The 19,905-nt window shown below is 42.9% G+C and overlaps 1 pseudogene; it reads right to left on the minus strand.

The window, feature by feature from the left end:
* LOC102180900 lies at positions 19,496 to 19,905 on the minus strand (annotated as a pseudogene).

The raw sequence follows: 19,905 nt of genomic DNA on the forward strand, positions 1-19,905 counted from the left end.
CCAGAGAATTTCCTCCCTGGGACTTTTTATGTTTTGCTGTTGTTGTTTGGTTGGTTTTGGTTTTTTTGTTTGTTTTTGGCCGCGGTGCTCGGCTTGCGGGAATCTTAGTTCCCTGACCAGGGATTGAACTCAGGCCATGGCAGTGAAAGCTCGGAGTCCTAATCACTGGATTCCCAGGGAATTCCCATTATTATCTCCATTTTATTGATGAGAAAACTGAGTCACAAGAGTCTAAGTCACTTGCCCAAGGTTCCAGAGTTCAGAATGACCAAAGCCAGGCTTGCGCCTACAGTCAGGATAGTGACCGTAGGCCTATGCTACTACTGAGACATCCCGGGTTCCTGGGGCCTTTGCCTTACTTGACCTGTTATTACATTTCAGCCTGTTGAGACCTTACCCTTGCCTTTCTGTCTTCTCCCTTCCAGATTTGCAAGTTCCCCACTTTCTGGCACAGTGCCTGGGAGAGTGCTGCTTCCTCCACTGCCCGCTAATTCAAGGAGCCCTTAGGATTCCCTCCTGGTCTCTTCCTGACTCACTGTATGTCTCTGTCCATGAGGAACCTTCCTGACTTTCAGGAATTAGGTTCATTGCTTTATCTTTGGTGGAGTGATTATTCTTCTATGCCTGAACCATGCATCCGATACACGTGTTTCTTTCTCAAGTCTCCCATGTACTTCAGACCTCCAGTTCACTATCTTTCCATCCTGTACCCCACATCTGACTCACTGCTTCCCAGACACCCTTGACTGACCGTGAGTCTCACAGCTTTCATATTGGCCCTGCCTACCTCCTAGTCATCTTGTCTTTCCTTTCCAGAAACAAGCTGTGTACCTCTGCATTCAGCCTCCTTTGTCTGGTATGCCCTAGCTTCGGTTTTTCAAACTTTTGATCCCAAGCCTAAGAAATACATGTGACATCATAACCCAGAATTCATGCATGCATGATCCCAAGGGTAGGCAGAATCTAGGCTGTCTCAACAGTGGCTGACAACACCACGCTCACGTTCGAATTAGAATATAAGTGCCAGGTCACACCAATGAGAACTCCAACCCAGTTTATGTCCACACCCAGGCGGGTTGTTAAAAACATTTAACCATAGTTCAGCCTGAACCCTAAATGATGAAGACAATTTGTGGGAGGGTGAAAAGAGGAGACTGGGTGCTGTGATGGGGAGAAGACGTCTCAGAGCAGCAGTTATTTACCAAAGAACACTGATGGTTTTGAATATTTTAGCAACTGCTACCTCTGTTTCAGAGCCTTCCAGCTGAACGTCACTCCACTAAGCAGTGGCTTAGCTTCAGTGTCCCTTACTGACTCCACCATCCAAACCTGCTCTTCTGTCACTTGGGAAAAAAAAAAAGCTTCATCCTTGCTTGGAAAAAAGCCCAGGAGGTCAGCCCTAATTAATTCCAGTTTCTGAAAGAAAAGCAGTCTGCTCAAACAGAAGTCAATGAAGGGTGTTTCATGGCAAAAGAAAGAGTTCTAGGCCTGTTGGGCTCCAGTGTTTAGCTTCTGCCTCACATGGCAGGTTCTGAGCAGGGCAATACACCCTAGGGGTAATGACCCTGTTGCAGGGGAGGGAGTTAATGGCAGGGAGATGGGATGTTTCTCAATAACTCTGAGCACGGAATTAGGAAGCAGGCAGCCTTTCAGGCAGACTGTGACAAGTCCTCAAAGGACCTTGGCAACCAACCAAGACTTTTATTTTAGAAGCAAACTCTTATCAGGATTCTTGATTGTTGGCTGAGATTGAGACCTTGAGCAATTTCCTTAAACTCTTTTGAATCTCATAGTCATAGGTTTCATATTGCAAAATGGGAAAATAAGAATGACCTACTTGATCAAAAAGGTATGGAAGGATGAAAATAACTCTTTGTTTTGAAAACTGGCAATTACAGGGAAGGAGTTAAACATTTAATCTCTTTCTAATGGGAACTACATTTAGAATAGCTACATAATCTTAGTTTATGAAAGTTCTATTTTACTGAAGAATGCCAGCTAATTAAAGTAGAAATAAGTCAACATTTTTGCAAGCTCTAATGCATTTAATTCAAGCAAGTATTGTCAACTGCTGTTAAAAGTCATTAGGTAGGGAGTTACCTGGCTGCACAGTGCTTAGGGCTCCACCCTTTCACTATTGAGGGCCCAAACTCAATCCCTGGTTGAGGAACTAAGAACCTACAAGCCACACAGCCGAAAAAAAAATCATTAGGTAACCCCTGCCCCTTTGAATGGCTAAAATTAAAAAGCCTATCCATACTGTATGTTGGTAAGAATATGAAAGAAGAATTCTACAGATAGGAAGCAGGCTGATAAAATGATTCAGCTGCAAACAGTTGCATCTTTCATGAAAAAGGAAGGATGACTCAGAAAATGGAACTTCAAATCCAGAGAAAAGAACTGAGAGCCATAAGGAATTATTCCCAAGCCTTAAAACCCAATGGAGGGACACCCCCCATGGTCCAGTGGCTAAGACTTCTCGATCCCAATGTGTAGAGGCCCTGGTTCTATCCCTTGTAGAGGAGCTAGATCCCAAATGGTGCAACTAAGAATTCATCCTGAAGATCCTGCGTGTCGCAACTTGCAATGCAGCCCAATACATAAATACATAAACAAAGTAACAAAGTGAAACAAAGCAAAAAACCCCACAAAACCTTAATGGAGTTTACAAGACTGGATTTCAAAATTTCTTGGGAAATTTCTTTCTTTTTTCCTATTTTTTTTTTTTTTTCTTTTTGGTTGCTTCACAGTGCTTGTGGGATCTTAGTTTCCCAACCAGGGATTGCACCTGGGCCCTTGGCAGTGGAAGCGCAGAGTCTTAACCACTGGACTGCCAGGAAAGTCTCCCACCATTGTCTCTTGGGAGCTGGAGACTTACTTTCTAGTTTCATGGGCCCATAGATCGGGAAAAATTCTGTCCCAGGCTGAGTTGCATCCAGAGTCTCCCCTATATCTAACTTAGAGGATTTTAATGAGATTTACATGAGATTTAGGACTTTGAATTGATGTTTTCATAGGGAACCTTGGAATGGGGTGAATATGCTTGATGTATGACATAAATCTTTGAGGATCAGAGCAGAGTGTAGTAGGCGGAATAATGGCCCCCAAAGATGTCCACATCTTAATACCTGGAACCTAGGGACCTGAGTTCAATCCCTGGGTTGGGAAGATTCCCTGGAGAAGGGCATGGCAACCCACTCCAGTATTCTTGTCTGGAGAATCCCATGGACAGAGGAGCCTGATGGGCTACAGTCCATGAGATCGCAGGGTCAGACACAACTGAGCGACTAACAGTAACTCACACTATGAATTTATATGTTACATGGCAAAATGAAATTAAGGTTAAGAATCTGATGACCTTAAAATGGAGAAACTATCCTGGATTATCTGGGTAGGCCTAATACAGTCACAAGAGTCATTTAAAAATGGGAGAGTCAGAGAGAGAGAGACAACTATGAAGAAGGGTCAACAAGAAAGATGCAATATTGCTGGCTTTTCAGATGGACAAAGGGAACCACGAGCCAAGAAATGCGGGCAATCTCTGGATGCTGGAGAAGATAATGACCTGGATTTGCCCCCAGAGCTTCCACACAGGAACACAGCCCTGCTTACACCTTGATTTAAACCTGGTGAGACAAATGTTGAACTTCTACACAACGGTAGGATACCTACTTTTGTGTTGTTTTAAACCACTAAGCTTATGATACTTTGTTATGGCAGCAACAGAAGATCAATAGCATACCCTCTTAAGATGTGCCATTTATTACATGTCAGTTATACCTAAACCAAGATGTTAAAAATTAAACGAATGTTGACGGAGAGCTGGACACACAAATAGTGCCAATTAATACCACACCGGTTCACTTTTAGTTTCACACTGAGGGTGAGGTGGATGTAATGGGAGAATCTGTCATTCCCCTAAGACTGGTTGATTCAGAATGAATCTAAAATTTCTGATGAAATAATATGAACATACAACACTACTTAAGCTGCTGTCTAGCCAGAACGGTTGAAGTGAGTCTCTTACACCTTTAAATATAACTTTTCAAAGTTCATCTGTTTATTTACCTTTGGTTGCCCTGGGTCTCTGTTGCTGCTCACAGGCTTTTTCTAGTCGCTGTGTGCAGGTCTCTCCCTGCAGGGGCCTCTCCTGTTGAGGAGAACAGGTCCTAGAGCACCTGGCTAATTAGCGGTGCGCAGGCTTAGTTACGCCACGGCTTGTGGGACTTTCTCAGAGCAGGTATAGAACCCTATGTGTTCCCTGCATTGTCAGGTGGATTCTTAACCACTGGCTCATCAGGGAAGTCCCTAAATATAACTTTTAATTTACAGTAAATGCAGGGCGCAAGATAAACACTGCCACAAGGAAGTGGACAGACACATCAGCAAATGGAACATTCTACAGTTGGCCTGGTTTCTCTCAAAGTCTTGACAAAAGGATCAGAAGGCACGGAGGGCTGTTAGAGCCAGATCAATGAACAGTTCTGCACCAATACTGCTTGCAGCAAATTTGCTAAGAAGTACATTTCGGAGGGAAATTTGAATATGGTCTGTAGATAAAATGAAAATATATGAGAGTGGAACGGAAAAAATTGTTGACTGGAAAAAGAAAAATACAAAGGATTTAATTTTGAGTTTAAAAGTGTGTGTGTAGGAAAAGATCCAGATGGATATTCACTAAGATGTTAACAGTGGTCATCTCTGGTAATGGGATGATAATATTTTATTTTATTAAAATAAATAAATAAAATAAATATTTTTATAAAATATTTATTTTATAAAAATATTTATTTTTGCCTATTTGGACTTTTTTTTTTGCGGCAGTGGCGGGGGGAGGTGGTGTGCATTCTACATGGCATGTAGAATGTTAGTTCCATGACCAGGAATTGAACTTGTGCCCTCTGCAGTGGAAACGTGGGGTCTTAACCATTGGATCACCAAGGAAGTCCCCCTACCTGGATTTTCTAACTTTCTACTCTATACATGCATGGTTTTGTAGTAATAAGTTATTTTATAATAAAGAATATTAGAATTATGTGAGACAGATAAATATAGCATTTGAAGTATATTAAGCACAATTGTGGCTACTTCACAAGATCTAGGGCTGTGATGACAACTAATATTTACTAAGGGTTCACAAGCTGCCCGGAGCTTCCCAGTGGCTCTAGTGGTAAAGAACCTGCCTGCCAATGCAGGTGACATAAGAGACACAGGTTCAATCCCTGTGTCAGAAAGACCCCCTGGAGGAGGGCATGGCAACCCACTCCAGTATTCTTGCCTGGAGAATCCCATGGACAGATGAGCCTGGTGGGCTACAGTCCGTAGGGTCGCAAAGATTCGGACACGACTGAAGTGGCTTAGCATGCACGCACGCAGGAGCTGCCCCATATATTTCTAACTGCTTCGGCTGTAGTCACTCAGGTTTTCAAACCTTTAGGGTGGTGACTCACCATAAGACATATATTTTACAGAGCAATGCCACACACTCAGGGGCCTCTCAGGTGGCTCAGTGATAAAGAATCCACCTCCAGTGCAAGAGACACAGGAGACTCGGGTTTGATCCCTGGGTCAGAAGATCTGCTGGAGGAGGGCATGGCAACCCACTCCAGTATCCTGCCTGGAGAATCCCATGGACAGAGGAGCCTGGAGGGCTACAGGCCATAGGGTTGCAAAGAGTCGGACACGACTGCAGCAACTGAGCACACACACAGTATTCATCCATACACGACGGAGACTAAAGATTTCAGGAGACAATTGCCTGCCCTGACTGTGGGCAGTGCACTCTGATATGCTCTCTTAGGCTGTATTCTGATTCTGCTTCATTTTCTAAAAATACGGTTAACCCATCAAGTTGATTTCATGACCCACTGACAAGTCTTGACCTACAGTTTGGAAACCCTTTTAGTTTATTTAACACATGTACACAGAGGCACATAAACACTCCTCCGAGGTAAAAGCTGTTATTGCATCCATTTTTTTCAGAAGAGAAAATTCTGGCATGGAGAGGTTTGATAACTTGCCTAAGCACCCTAAGCTAGGGATAAAGTGGGAGAATCCAGATTCTAACCCAGGTTGCCAGCTTCAAAGACAATCGTCTGAACTACTCTCTTACAGGGCCTCTCTCACCCCGCCTGCCACATGGTGTTAAGTATCTGCTGATAGAAGTCTCTGCTCCTCCAAAGGAGTGATTCAAGTTATATTTGAACAGAGTGTTCTGTTACGATTATTGGAGCATTCAAGGTTACAGCAGATTTAGGGAGCAGCAGTTGTATTTTCTGACTCACATGTCACGATGAACAGTAGTTCTGTGTGAAGAGCATAGACTTCCCAGGCACATAATTCTGGGTTCACATACCTACTCCACACCAGGGACAGATCCAGACTTTTGGGGGCTGAAAAGTGAAAGTGAAAGTCGCTCAGTTATGTCCTACTCTGCGACACCATGGACTAGTATAGTCCATGGAATTCTCCAGGCCAGAATACTGGAGTGGATAGCCATTCCCTTCTCCAGGGGATCTTCCTAACCCAGGGATCAAACCCAGGTCTCCCGAATTGCAGGAGAATTCTCTCCCAGTGGGGACCAAAGCTTTATGCAATTTTGAGAGCTCTTCCTAAGGAGAAGAATAGAGCTCATGGATTCAGAATTAAGAGCAGTACTTTGAAAGCGGCCCGTGCAAGAGAGGACTCTGGGGCTTAAGCTTCCTTAGCTTCCTGTTTATTCGCCTCTGTCTGCCCTTTATCAGCCCCTTGTTTTTTACACTCAGTTTTATAGCCTCTGAGATAGGAGTAAGGATTCCTATTTCTCTTGAGTGCCAGATGATCAGCTGAAAAAACCCAGCTGAAGAACCTAGTATAATATTCACTGATTAGGTACTCAATAAGTACTTGTTAATAGTAATAATAATAATAAAAATTAAAAGAATACTTCATTTAGAAACAAATTTTTAAGCAAGGTTTCAAAATAAAAACATGATTTGGAGAAAAATTATTTTCTCGATTCATTTAAGCCTCAGCTCTGCAGCTCAGCTCTCCCTGGAGTCCAATTATTTTGGTTTTTCCGAAGCTCTCTCTCCAAAGAGAGGTATAAGTAAAAATAAGAAAGAAAAGCATCCAAAAAACAAAGGCAGAAATAGAGAAGGGTATCAGGGGAGAAAGTCAGCAGCAGGGGTCCCTGAAGGCCAGATTTCCAAGGCGTGGGTGTCAATAAGAAGAAAAATTATTTAACTGTTTAAAGTCTTTCTCAATAATCCAGGACGTCCCTGGCAGTCCCTGTGGTTAAGGCCTGCAGGCTTCCACTGCAGGGGGTGCAGGTTTGATCCCTGGTCAAGGAACTAAGATTCTGTATGCTTGGCCAAAAACATTAAAAAAAAATCTTTCTCAATAAACCAAAAAGGGAGGATTTCAAGATGCATTTTGGTATTGAGAGAGCAGGCAGCTGGACACATTCTGTGCTGGCAGAGTCAAGTTTTCGTCACCTGTATTCAGACACTTTATGCTTGTTCTGCTGTGTCCTGAGGGATTATCAAAAAGCAAGAGGCCTCTGGAGTCAGCTTCCTGCCCCTAGAGAACCAACAGTATTTGCAAAAAAGCATGAGGTCATTCTGCCTTCCACTTACATCTTACATTCTCCTTTCAGAGTTTGAGATTCTAAAAAAAGGAGGTATGATAACATAGAGTTACAAGAAAATATAACGGGAGTCTTTCTCAAACGTGCGGCTTCTCTTGGCAACCTGTGTAGGGTTTTTTTGTTTAGGTGACTGTTGTGTCATTTAGGTAATAACTAATAAGTGGGGATGTGTGGGAAGAGAAAAGTCAAAAGATGGTAGGAGGTAATTAGATTAATTAGGTAATTAAGGGGAGATATGTGGGTGATTATTAAGTTTCTGGCTAGCTACATTTAGGCATAAGCACGTTTTATTTTCCTTAATAGTTACGATGACTCACACCCTTTGTGATTCAACCATCACAAACTCTTCACACTTCCCCCCCAAAATTCCTCTGTGTAACCCTGAAGATGAAACAGCCCCTTTCCTACTCTCTGGCAAAATGATTTCTTTCCTTTGTCATGTCTCAAAGTGTTAGTCACTCAGTCATGTCCAACTCTCTGTGACCCATGGACAGTAAGCCCACTAGGCTCCTCTCTCCAAGGAATTCCCAAGACAAGAATACTGGAGTGGGTTGCCATTCCCTCCTCCAGGGGATCTTCCCGACCCGGGGATCAAACCTCAGTCTCCCACGTTGCGGGCAGAGTCTTTCCCATCTGAGCCACCATGTCTGTTTATTTACTGAAGGCATCAGGCAATTCTGGATTCATCTATTGCCTCCAAATCTCTGTTTCCCTTGACTCTCATCCACAGCACCTATGTCAGGAGGCTGCTTTGCAGTATTAACTGGTGGCTTTTGTCCCCGGCATCTTCTTTTCTCCCTGGCCATTCCCCCCATTTGGTGAACTAAATGTTTGTTGTCTCAACTCAGGGAAGGGTGTACCCCACTGAAAGAGGAGTCTTTTCCTGGCTTTGAGAAACAGAAAAAAGAACTCCTCTGCGGAGGCAACACGGAAGTTTGGTCAGAGTTGACTTGACCTCTGGATAAGCTCAGGGTCCCCAGACCGAGGAGAGGGTGACTGGGGTACTCAGGAGCTAGAGCATTCCACACAAGGCCTGGTGCTGTGCCCACATTACCAGACCAGGCCTTCTGGGGTGGACTTGGAAATGAGATGAGAAGAACTCCCTGATAACTGTTTCTGCATCTTCAATGGTTGCTAGGCAAAATTTCACACAAAGAGGCTGTGTGGCCACTATCAGGGCGCCCTGCTGCTTTAATCATTCCCAATGATCGGTTTGGACAAAGTCTGGAAAAACATAGGGAGAAAAATGTAAATACATGAGGAGGATGAAGGGAAACATTCAGATCCCTTTAAAAACTAGGATTCACAAGGACCATGAACCCTCAGTACATTTCAGCCTGGCCAGCATCACAGGTGATATTCAGGAGCAGAAAGTCACTCTCCCCCGTGTCTTGTCACTACAGGAGTCCCTGGAAATTAGATACAACTCAGGGGAATAGCCACTGGTATAGAATGACCCTCGCATCTAATTGCAATCTGTGATAATTGCTACTCTGGCAAAGCACAGGAAGCCCTGCAGACTAGTCTAGGGGAACAGGGAAAGACGCCCTGAGCTGAGACCTGAAGGGTGAGTTAGAGTTAGTTGTTTGTGAAGGTAGAAAGGCAATACAGTCCCTGGACTGGCGATTACCCAGTGAGCCACCCAGAACCACTTAGGAACGAGTGTCACGAGGAAAACCGTAAGGGAAGCAGGATCATGGAAGATTGAGGTCAATAGTGGCAAATGCTTCAGAGAGGTCAAAACAACACCAGGACTGTTGGATCAAATACAGGAGACTTTGTGTTGCCTTTGTCAAGAGTAGTTTCAGCAGATTGAGGGAAGAAAGAAAAACTGCGGGAGGCTGAGATGTAGGAGGTGTAGAAATAAAGATGGTAGAAACAGACAGATTTTCATGAAACTTGGCTGTGAAGAGAATGGTAAAAGGGCGGTAGTGGGAGCTAGATAGGAGGTCCAAGGAGAGGCTTTCAGGTTGGGGAATTTTAATAGACATTGGTAGGAAGCCCAAGTCGAGAGAGCAGGTAAAGGAGAGAGGATGGAGACGGGGGCTGGCCTTCAGTAGCAAATGGGAGGTAGGAAGTAACACAAGCCGAAGCCCATGTAGGAAACCGGCCTAAATAGGTGGAGAAAAGGCTGGACAAGTGCGTCTAGAGGCTAACTGGGGTGGGTCAGTGGGTGGGAAGGGTTAGTGAAATCAAAGAATTGGAGAAAGCAGATCTGAAACAGCCAGTAGAATCAGTATGAATTCCAGATGGACAAGCAAAGCCTTCTGTCTCTGTACCTGTATTTCTGTTTTGAGCTCTGATTCCTCTAGGTGGCAGAGGCTTCATCTCAGTCAATTCAAGAAGAGACGGCAGGGAGCGTTCAGGAGCCTGGAACTCAGAGAAGAGATGGGGGCTGTAAACATCCCTTTGGGGTTGATCAGAACACAGCGTTCATCTCTGGGGCCCCAGAAGTCATGGACATGTCTCAAGGAGAGCGAAGAGGACAAAGCTCGACACTTGGGGGAAAGACCCGGTAGAGGAAGAAGAATCAGCAAAGGAAACTGAAAAGGTAGGAAGAGAAGCAGGAGAATGTCACGTCACACAACCAAGGGAAGTGAATACTTTGAGTGAAATAAGAGGCCAACCAGGACTAGGTTTATAAAATATTCGTCGGTATCATGTCTTCTTTGGGTTGGGACATGAAAGACAGAAGATATAATCGTAGTGTGTATATGTGTGTGTTAGTTGCTCAGTCATGTCCGACTCTTTGCAACCCCATGGACTGTAGCCCACCAGGCCCCTCTGTCCATGGGATTCTCCAGGCAAGAACACTGGAGTGGGTTGCCATCTCCTTCTCCAAAAGGAACTATAGAAAGAAAGAAAGTGAAGTCACTCAGTTGTGTCCGACTCTTTGCAACCCCATGGACTGTAGCCTACCAGGTTCCTTCATCCATGGAATTTTCCAGGCAGGAGTACTGGAGTGGGTTGCCATTTCCTTCTCCAATAATCATAGTACCTACTATTTATAGAGTACATAGTGCCTGATTTCGTCATTCAACTAACCAATCATATATTAACTGCTGTAGAGGAGTTTTATTCTTATGAGGGCAGAGCTGGGGACCACCCAGAGAAGCGCTGCTAGTGGTTACAGAGTCTCAGAGAAGGAGGCAGATGTCGAAAGCTCAGTGCTTAAAGAAAATGCTACACTAGAGTGTTTAGCTTCAGTAATGAGGAACAGGTGGAGAGACAGCGAGAGAGAAAGCAGCTTATTCCAAAAAGTATGAAGATTAAACTTTGAGAGGAGTTCCTGGGCAGTCCAGGCTTCATCCTTCCACTGCAGTGGGGGTACAGTTTCAATCCCTGGTCTGGGAACTAGGATCCCATATGTGGCATGGCATAGCCAAGGGGGGAAAAAAGAGATTAAGATCTGAGGGTCTTGAAGCAGTCTGAGATTCAATCTTAAGATTTAGGAGGTGAGGACTCTGTTCATCACCATGTCTTCTTACAAGACACTCAGAATCAGCAATTCCTGGCCAAGAAACAAAAGCAGAGTCGTCCCATTCGGCAGTGGATTTGGCTAAAAACTGAATTAGATAGAACTCCAAGAGGAGAGCAAGCTGGGTCTATAAGGAATCGCACAAGGAGATGAACACATTTATTCTGTATCAAATCACTTGTTTTCTACCATATCACTGAAAACATCAGTCTCGGGAAAGCTAGATGTGTTTTCTTGAGAAAATGATTTTTCTCTTAGTTGATTGACTCAGTAATAAATATGTGAGAACTTTTGTCAATTAGAAAAAAAAGATTTCGGAGGTGAAAACTGTGAGTTTCTGATTGGAACAAGTTCACCTACAGGTGGGGCTTCCATAGCTGGTGCAGTGGTCAAGAATTTGCCCGCTGCTAATACAGGAGACTCAAGAGACGCGGGTACAACCCCTGGGTCAAGAAGATGCTCTGCAGTAGAAAATGGCTACCAACTCCAACATTCCTGCCTGGAAATTTCCATGGATTGAGGACCCGGGCAGGCTACAGTCCATGGGGTCACAGAGAGTTGGACTCGACTGAGCAGGGACTCAGGGACGTCCATAGGCACTGATGCCTGTTCTGATGTGCAGAAAGGGAAGCACCCTGAGAGAATCTCCTTTCAGTAACAGAGTGCAACTGAAAACAGGATGTTAGGGATTAAATCAGATTATCCATGGAGGAATGGAGTTCACTGTTAAAAAAGAAAGACCCCTTTCATTATTATTTCTTTTTTTTTTTTCTTGATCATGCTGTGCAGTTTGTGGGATCTTAGTTCCTCCACCAGGAATTGAACCTGGGCCCTGAAATGAAAGTGCCCAGGTCTAACCACTGAACCTCCAGGGAATTCCCAAATGACCAATTTTAGATTAATTTATTTTGGTATATCTATCACTGAAAAATTATAAAGTGAGGCAGTTCCACTTGTCCATATGTGGAAGGATTTTTAGATATCTTTTTCAGTGAAAAATACAAAGGTACAAAGCAGTGCGTTTGGCGTGCTCTGTTCAGAAAAGGATCTATACGGATATGTTTTGCATATACAAAGAAGATGGAAAAAGCAAGAAACTGGAGACAAAGGTGGCCTGTGGGGAGGGGAGCTTGATGACCTGGGATCAAGGCAGAGAGTTTTCATTGTATATTTTTCTGAATGTTGTACCAAGTACTATTTATTTAATAAGCAAATATATGTAAACATGTAAAAGATGCCTTTGGTGAATCATTTTGCAAGTTTCGTATTTAATACAACCAGCCACTCCCTAATTTGCTTTGGAAATGTTGACATTTGTGTATTGGATTTTCTTAAATACCAGAGTCTGCAAGCCACACCCTGAATGCCCTAAATTTGAGGTCACCAACAAAACCAGCCATGCAAGTGTGATTTTCCAAAAGGCCAAACAGCGTCAAGCAGCAGGGGGCTTAAAGCATTCCCAGCCTCTGAGAAAGTCAGAGAGAAGGGCCCTTGGAGAGAATTGGTACAATGCTCGTTTTTCTAAAGAGGCTAAAGGGGTAGAGTCTTGCCTAACAAAGAGAAGCCATTTTGTGACTTTATAAATATGGGAGAAAAAACCATCTCTCTGTCCATATCTGCGTGGAGAACTCAAAAAGGATACACAGAACACTAATAGCAGCAGCTAACTATGTGGAGAGGGAAGGTGAGAAATGGGAGGGTAGGAGACAGAGGTGGAATGAGATTTTTCACTTTGAACCTTTCATAATCCTTGAACTAGCTTTTGAACAACACAATTCTTGTCAAAAGCTGTATAAGGACATCCCGTGTGGTCTAGTGGTTAGGGCGCCACAGTCCCACTGAGGTGTCATGGGTTCCATCCCTGGTCAGGGAAATAATATCCTGCCTGCTGCATAGCATGGCCAAAACTAATTTAAAATTTTTTAAATTAAAAATATAAAAGCTTTGTAAAGAGAGATGGGGGCTTTCCTGGTGATTCAGATGGTAAAGAATCTTCCTGCAATGCAGAAGACCCAAGTTTGATCCCTAGGTCAGGAAGACCGCCTGGAGGAGGAAATGGCAACTCACTCCAGTATTCTTGCCTGGAGAATCCCATGGACAGAGGAACCTGGTGGACTACAGTCCATGGGGTCGCAAAAAGTTGGATTAGACTGAACAACTAACACTTTCAAAGACAGATGGACCATGATAGCTCTATGACTTACAATTCAGTTTTCAAAGAAGACATCCTGAGGCAATGGGCTCAGAAATAAATGAAGAATCTGGTGTTGAAATCACATGTCAAATCCTGCTGCTTCAAATGCCCGTGGCAGTAGGACTTACTTTTCCATGTTGAGATTTGTTTGAAATAACATGGGCCATCAGCTTAGCTTAGATCTTGTTTTTGATTATAGACAGATTTGTCAAAACCATGCAGTAGCAGCTCCTTACTAGTCTGGATTCATTCTCTTGGAGACACACCGCAGAGCAGGACAAAGGTCAATAAACAGGAAGTCAGGAAAGCTGGGTCGAACCGAACTTTGCAGTTTAATTCACCTATGACTTCAGGCAGCTCTCCTTAGGCCAGTTTTCACATCAGTAACATGGAAGGATTAGATGAAATGATCTCTAACTCTGATAAAACTGAAGTCTGAAATAGATCTTAGCAATTTAGAACAAAGGGGGAATTTATGAGAACTTTGTTCCTTTGACTTGAAGCTACAAGAATGAGCAAATGATCCTCTTGGTCCTTTTCTCCTACACCTCCCCCCCCCCACCATGATCACTAGTTAGATCTGTGTTCTTCACTATTCAATAAACATTTCTTATGGAGAGTCACAATGATATTTAAGGACCTAAGAAGTCCTGCAATAAAGAAACTCATATAGGGAATTCCCTGGCGGTCCAGTGGGTAGAGGGACTTCCCAGGTGGCGCTAGTGGTAAAGAACCCACCTGCCAGTGCGGGAGACATAAGAGACACAGGTTCGATCCCTGGGTTGGGAAGATCCCCTGGAGGAGGGCATAGCAACCCACTCTAGTACTCTTGCCTGGAGAATCCCATTGGACAGAGGAGCTGGGTGGTCTACAGTTCATAGGGTTGCGTAGAGTTGGACGTGACTGAAACGACTTAGCACGCATGCCCATCAGTGGGTAGGACCTGGTGCTTTCACTGCTGTGGCACAGGTTCCATCCCTGGTTGGGCACCTGAAATCCCACAAGCTGTGTGGCGTGCCCCTACCCCCCACAAATAAATAAATAAAAGAAAAAGTGGAAAAAAGAAACTCACATAATTTTACTTAACCCAGCATTTTCCAAACTTACGTATATGGAACACTTTAGTGTGACCTATTACTTCTATTTAGAACAACTGGGATTCACATGCCTCTATTTTTAGGGAATACATGAGATCAGCTATCATCTGGCAGTTAGGACAGTTCTGAGGCTTCTGCAAACATGGGAAGATTGAGCACATTCCTAAGGGAGCCTGAGAGTCTTGTGATTCACGGAGCTCTCCACCCCACCAACTGAAAGAAAATCTTTCAACAATGGGAGCCTCAGAAACTCACTCATTTTATAGGAAGGTTCCCATCTAAGTACAAAGAGATCAGTGGACATCTTTTCCTATTCACTTCTGACTTTCAGATTTATTTTTTCTTTGGGGAACTTGCTTCTGTCACCCTTTTCATTCAGAAATTATAGTTCTCTTTCTCTCCTTGCTGCAAAAGGTTTAATTCTCTCCCTCTGAATGTTTTCACTCTCAAAACAGACAGGTAGGAAGCCACACTTCACATCCTACATTTGTTTTTGAGATTTTTTGCCCTCAATTCCGAAAGAAATACTGACTCATAATCACACACACACACACACATACACACACACACACACACACAGAGTCATTTGGAAAAAATTAATTTAAAATCTGTTTTTCTTAAGACTTCTCAATTGTTTTGGCCCCATCACTAAGCATTCAGTTTAAAGACAATAAAAACTCTAGGCAGGCAAAATCATGTCCAAAGCTAGCATTGTACAGTGTATTGATGGCATACCTAGAAGTCTGAAACCAAGAAGCAATATGAAGTTACTTTTGCATTTAGTGCTTTTTTTTTTTTTTTTTTTTTTTTAGGTTTCAGGTTTATACCCTAAGCATGAAGATAAAAATGACCAGGTGGCAGTTCAGGCTTCCCTGAAGAACTGTAGCCGCAAGTAAATCCTTTTCTGACCAGCCTTTATTCGTGGCAGTTACCACATAGTATATGTTGTCCCCTGTGCTCTCCTGGGACAGTGGGAAAGACATGGAAATGAGAAGGCAGCTGGATGGGGGTGGAGGAGATACCCACTAACTCACCCACTCTGTCTACCTTAGCACCAGTTCTTTGATGGATTGTCATTTATTTATTTGGCTGCGTTGGGTCTCAGTTGCGGCACGTGAGATCTTTGTTGTATCATGTGGCTCGGTAATCGGGTGCATGGGGTTTGTAGCTCGTGGACTCTTAGTTCCCTGACCAAGAATCACACCCACATCCTCTGCATTGCAAGGAGGATTCTTTTTTTGTAATATGCATATAATTCTAATAACTATTTCCCGCTGTGCTGGGCCTTCGTTGCTGGCTAGTTGCGGTGAGCAGGGCCTACTCTCTAGCTGCGGTGCATGGGCTCCTCATTGCAGCGGCTTCCCCTGATGCCGGGCACAGGCTCTAGGTGCTCCGGCTTCAGAAGCTGCAATGTGTGGGCTCAGTAGTTGTAGCTCTCGGGCTCTGGAGCACAGTCTCAGTAGCTGTGGCACACAGGCTTAGCTGTCCCGCAGCATGTGGGATCTCCCTGGATCAGGGATCGAACTTGTGTCTCCTGCCCTGGCAGGAGGATTCTTTACCACTGAGCCATGAGGGAAGCCCAGCAAGGTGGATTCTTAACCACCGGACCACCAGGAACGTCTCTTTGGTGGGTTGTCTTAATTCACCTGGGACGTATTTACTGAAAGATGTGGTTGAATTTTAAAGAGAAGGCCATGAAATTAACTGGGAGGGAAGTACCAAAAAGAAAAAAGTAAACATGATGGGAAAGAGATTACTTAGGATAATGGAGGGTGCGGTGGTTAATTTTATGTGTCAACTTGGTTAGTTTATGGTGTCTTGTTTGGTCAAACATTCCAGATATTGCTGTGAAGGTATATTTTAGAATCATTAACATGTATAATCACTTGACTGTTAAATTAAGCAGACTACCCTTCATAATGTGTGTGGGCCTCATCCATTCAGTTGAAAGCCTTATGAGCAAAGGCTCAGGTTTGCCAAGGGAGAAGGAATTTTGCCTCAAGATGATAGAAATCCTGCCTCAGTTTCCAGCTTACTTGCCTACCCTGTGGATTTCAGACTTAAGAATGCAAACCCTTGCCTGAGTTTCCAGCCTGTTCTACAGATTTAGAATTTGCTGGCTCTCCCCAACATGGAGAAGGCAGTGGCACCCCACTCCAGTACTCTTTCGTGGAGAATCTCATGGACAGAGGAGCCTGGTAGGCTGCAGTCCATGGGGTCGCGAAGAGTCGGGCATGACTGAGCAACTTCACTTTCACTTTTCACTTTCATGCCTTGGAGAAGGAACTGGCAACCCACTCCAGTGCTCTTGCCTGGAGAATCCCAGGGACGGGGGAGCCTGGTGGGCTGCCGTCTATGGGGTCGCACAGAGTTGGACACGACTGAAGTGATTTAGCAGCAGCAGCAGCCCCAACTCTGACATTTAAAAAATATCTGTTTCTCTCTCTACTCTATTGCCTGTTTCTCTGGAGAACAGTGGCTAACACAGAGAACTCTAGGAAGGATGATCCTACAGGAAAAAAAAGAGCTGTTTGATCATTATCTGATAAAAGCTATCCAGTTTGACAGAGAACTTGCAGATAAATCAGTGACAGATATCTTAAAACAAAACTATGCAAGGGAAAAGATTGAAGCAACTGTTAACTGCAAGGAAAACAAAAAAATGGCTTAAGAAGATAGGGTAATGGGACTTCCCTGGTGGTCCAGTGGTTAAGACTCAGCATTCCCAAGGCCAGGGGCCTGCGTTCAATCCCAGGTCAGGGAACTAGATCCCACATGCTGCAACTAACAGTTTGCATGCTATAATTAAAAGATACTGCATGTCACAACTAAGGATCCTGCATGCTGCAACAGAGATCTAAGATCCATTGGGTCAACTAAGACCCAATGGAGCCAAATAAATATTTTTTTAAAAAAGACAGGGTAATTATAATGCCTCATTTGGTTCAGTTATAAACACTGAGTTAAAAATTTTTTATAATTGAAGTACAGTAGATTAACAATGTTGTGTTAGTTTCAGGTGTACAGCAAAGTGATTCAGCTTTACATATATATAAGAAATACACATATATTCTTTTTCAGATTATTTTCCATTATAGATTATTACAAGATATTGAATATACTTGGCTGTGTTATACAGTAGCTCCTTGTTTTATCTATTTTTTTTATAGTAGTATGCGTCTGGTAATCTCAAGCTCCTAATTTATTCCTCTCCTTTCCTCTATGGTAACCATAAATTGGTTTTCTATGTCTGTGAGTTTGCTTCTGTTTTGTAAATAAGCTCATTTGTATCATTTTGTTAAACTCCACATATAAGCAATCAGTTCAGTTCAGTTCAGTTCTGTTCAGTTGCTCAGTCGTGTCCGATTCTTTGCAACCCCATGAATCGCAGCATGCCAGGCCTTCCTGTCCATCACCAACTCCCGGAATTCACTCAAACTCACGTCAATAGAGTCGGTGATGCCATCTAGCCGTCTCGTCCTCTGTCGTCCCCTTTTCCTCCTGCCCCCAATCCCTCCCAGCATCAGCAATATCACATGATATTTCTCTTTCTCTGATTTACTTCACTTGGTATGATAATCCCTCGATCTATCCGTGATTTGCAAATGGCATTATTTCTTTTCACAGCTGAGTAATATTCTGCTATCAGTGGACACTCAGGTTGCTTCCATGTCTTGGCTATTGTAAATAGTGCTGCTATGAAACTGGGGTTTTCATAGCAAAAAGATATGCATATGTTTTTGCACTAGAGTTTCTGTTTTTTCCAGATATGTACCTAGGAGTGTGACTGCTGGATCACGTGGTAACTCTAGTTTTAGTTTTTTAAGGGACCTCCATACTGTTCTCCATAGTGGCTGTACCAATTTACATTCCCATCAACAGTGTGGGAGAGTTCCCTTTTCTCCATACCCTCTCCAGCATCTATTATTCATAGACTTTTAGAAGATGGCCATTCTCACTGGTGTGAGGTGATACCTTATTGTAGTTTTGATTTACATTTTTTTAATAATTAGCAAAGTAGGGTATCTTTTCACATGCTGTTGGCCATCTATATGTCTTCTTTGGGGAATAAAATATTGATTTAAGGAAAATGATGGTGGTGGAAGAAGTTATATGGAAGTTGGGTGCAACTAAGTAAAATCTTCATCTTCACTAAGGAAGTTAAAAAATATCTAAAATTGAAATTATTTAAGAAAAAGCAATGTTATTTAGAAACAAGATGATAAATAACAGAAGAAACAACTAAAAGCATTGAAAGCAGCTGCTTGCTGATTAACTCCAGTGGCAGTGGGTGGGGCAAGGAACTACTATTTATCATTATAATATTATAGATAATTTTGTGTTTTTCAAGTCCATACTGCTTCGATAAAAATAAAAACGAAATTAAAAGTTACACAAGTCCAATGTGAAAAATTTGGAAAGTATAGGAAAGTATAAGAAAGAAAGTAACTATGTACATATTTGAGGAATAGGATTATTAAATGAATTTGATATTAAGCTTTTAAATTTGAGGATTTAATTTGAGGATTTTAAACTATCATAAATTAGATATAAATGGACAAATACTATAACAAAAGTACAATACTAGAGACTTCCCTGGTGGTCCAGTGGCTAAGGCTCCCAATGCAGGTGGCTTGGGTTCAACCTTTGGTCAGGGGATTTAGACCCAAAGATCCCACAGGCCACAACGAAGATGGAAGACCCTACATGCTGCAACTAAGACTCAGCACGGCCAAAGAAAGAAATAAATATTTTTAAAACTAGTACAATACTGTATGTAAAATATTGCAGGTATAATTACATATAGTATAATCATATACAGTATGATCCCGTATGTGTTTATGTGTGTATTAGAAAGTAATCTGTGCACCTGAAACTGATATAAAGAAAAAGGAAAATTGCTAACCACTTGGCAGTTAATTTATTTTGCTGAAATTTGTGATTCCCAATACACTACTCAACATACAATAAACATTATTATCTGCGATGATAACTTTTAGCCAGTTGAGGCCGTCTAGTTGCTTAAAAGGAGTTCATTAAAATAAATAAAACATAATTGGGGGGAGGCGGTTATTTATAGGGGCTGAAACAAGACAGACCTAAAACTGCAGCTTTTGGGAGAACCATCTGTTCTTGCCAGTTTTGTATCTCTGCTCAGACTTGAACTTGGCCTCTCGTTTGGGCTTGCATTTGAGAACAGGTTCTCTGAAGACGTCCTTGTTGATTACAGCTTTGTCCAAGGGGTTATCCACAGAGTACTTTGCCGGCCTGAGTTGATTGGAATGATAAAACTTCACAGAAGACTTGATCTTTGACTTCTTGGCAGTTTTCTTCTTGCCTATGGCCCTTGTCACTTTGCAGGGATAGCAATCAATTCCAGCCACCAGAACATGGTTGTAGATTCTGTCCGAGGTGCCATCATCAATGTTCTTCATGATGACTGCTTTGCGTTCGGAGTGGTGACCAGCCAGGACCAGCATCACATTCTGGGTATCATAAACTTGCCCAT

Source organism: Capra hircus, chromosome 23 (assembly GCF_001704415.2).
Source record: "Capra hircus breed San Clemente chromosome 23, ASM170441v1, whole genome shotgun sequence".
Taxonomy (NCBI): Eukaryota; Metazoa; Chordata; class Mammalia; order Artiodactyla; family Bovidae; genus Capra; species Capra hircus.